The sequence below is a fragment of the Aedes aegypti genome, unplaced genomic scaffold (genome assembly GCF_002204515.2).
Source record: "Aedes aegypti strain LVP_AGWG unplaced genomic scaffold, AaegL5.0 Primary Assembly AGWG_AaegL5_hic_scaff_123_PBJ_arrow, whole genome shotgun sequence".
Lineage (NCBI taxonomy): Eukaryota > Metazoa > Arthropoda > Insecta > Diptera > Culicidae > Aedes > Aedes aegypti.
In genome coordinates this window covers 13,999-16,331 of record NW_018734666.1, presented here as the reverse complement: position 1 = coordinate 16,331, position 2,333 = coordinate 13,999, and positions in this window count along the sequence as shown.

Below are 2,333 nucleotides of genomic sequence, written 5' to 3'. Positions count from 1 at the left end.
TTATGAGCACTTCCACAGTAATTAAGGTACCGTAAAATGGAGTGAAAAGCCATGTTTGAATGTGTGCAGCTTAAACTGTATGGATAAAAACCAATTTAATTTGATTTAATTTATTTATTTTAATTTTGTTGCTAACGCTTGCTTTTAGATATTATTGTTTTTTTTAGGAAAAAATATGAGGGAAAAAACCCAAGTAATCGGTGGCGGTTGGTCCCTAGTGATAAATCCTACCTCCATTCTGGTCACGATCTTCAAATTATCGTGATTCGTCAACATTCGATAATGTGGGGGAACAGGCTTGAAGTAAAATTTGAAAGAACCGAATGTCAAAACAGGTATCCACCGGCGATGCCAAACGGACCAACGTAATGTGGTGTAATTTTGGATTTGTGGAATGAATACTGATATTCCTTGCCAAGAATCGATATAGGTTACTTTCGAAGATAGCGAAACGTAAGAGGCGGCACGTAACGCTCTAGGGGGAGGGGAGGGTGTAGGCTCAAGCGTTACGGCTCATACAAAAATTTGAAATTTTTCATACAAAAAGCGTTACGGGAGGGGGTCAAAAATGTTCAATTTTAGCGTTACGTAATAAATGGATGCTTCCAGAGGGATTTTCAACGTAAGGCAGCCGGATAAGAGAGCTTGGATCTTGGAGGGCGCAGGTCTGGAAAGTTGGGCAGCTGTTCATGCTGGGTTACATTACGTAGAGAATGGAATCTGTTTTGCCGCGCACAAATTATGGGAAGTACCTATTTGAGAATGGTTTCTTGTTCAGTTCGTGTAACGCAAGAGCGGATTTTTAGCTCTGTGTTATATTTGGAGGTTATAATAGTGCAGGGTCTACTGATGACTGTGTATTTTAAGAATGATTGAATGAAAACTTTGTTGAGTGAAGTTACTGTTGAATCTTTGAGTGAAGTTACCGTTGAGCCGTTGAATGAGAAAGATTTTTGGGGTATTTGATTGAATGTGGATGCATTATATTGTGCAATCTAATTGTTCGTAGCAGACGCGGAGCATAGCATAACCCAATGTATAAAGAAATTAGGTTCGAAGAGAGGATGCATATTTGATCACTTAAACTTAACGCTGCAAGATATTTGTAGTCGTTTTTCTTTTCTTCTGATGTAGGTATATTTAGCTAAATAATGAACAATCATGCGCGTAGAGCCTACGGGTCATGAAGTTAGGATTGAAATCGAAATAATATTGCGCATTTCTTTCATACCGCACCTCTGCTTAGGCTGCAGATTGCACACATAAAAGCGAATGAGACGCCATATAGGTACCGTATTTTCGGGTGAAATTGATCACTTTTCACGGTTTTTCTTGTCTGATTTCTATAATGTTGACAATGCCAAACCACTGAATGCAGAAAAACAAGTATGAAGGTGAGCCTCATTGACTCTAGTACCGATATTTTCTTACAAATGTAATTTTAGTGCTAAAATATATGTCAAAATTAAAAAAGGTTTCATTTCGGGGTGAAATTGATCACTTATCAATGCCATTATTGTTTGTTTTCAAAACAACTTTACATCATAAATTTGAGCTCCCTGAATCCGAATATGCTTGCCAAATTCTTAACAATACAATATTCATAGAAATAATGAATGTTAAAATTTCAAGAATAACGCAGAAAACGCCTAAATGTATGCAATTTCCTCAGGAATTTCCTGCTATATAACAGAAATTCAAATATTTCAATCAAATCAACGAATTGGTACGAGTATTGGTTATGAAATCTAGTTTGGGGATATATCTTAAGTATCCTCACAAACTTTCAGGATTATACCATGTCCAAATCCTTGACTAGAACTAGAAGTTTATTGATGTTTGTCAACACTGCACCGTACAAGATTTTGAAATTTTGCATTATTTTCATAGAAGTCAACATTTTTGAACGCAAAAAACTTCACAACACACAATTTGGACATACTTACGACAAACAACGTTCATTCACTGCTGTTTACATTGATATTTGTGCTCCATTAGGAAGAAATAAAATCGAATGACTCCGTGATCAATTTCACCCTACTGATCAATTTCACCCGATTTTACGGTACCTACCTTGAGCTGCTAGCCTGAGTTCATGCGCACCTCATTCATGCTGTGCTTCCAAGTTCAGCGCTCTCGTGGAAAATGAACATGAGAGGGAGAGAGAGAGAGAGCGTGCTTCGGATGAACGCGCTATGCTAAACACGCTAGACACAGTTTTGTGCAAACGGTGGTAAACAAACCGAATGAGTGAAATGCGCACAGAGGAGGAACGCTTGGAATGCGGAATTCGCTTCTATGTTTGTTTTGTTTCTGAAAACATTGAAAAAACA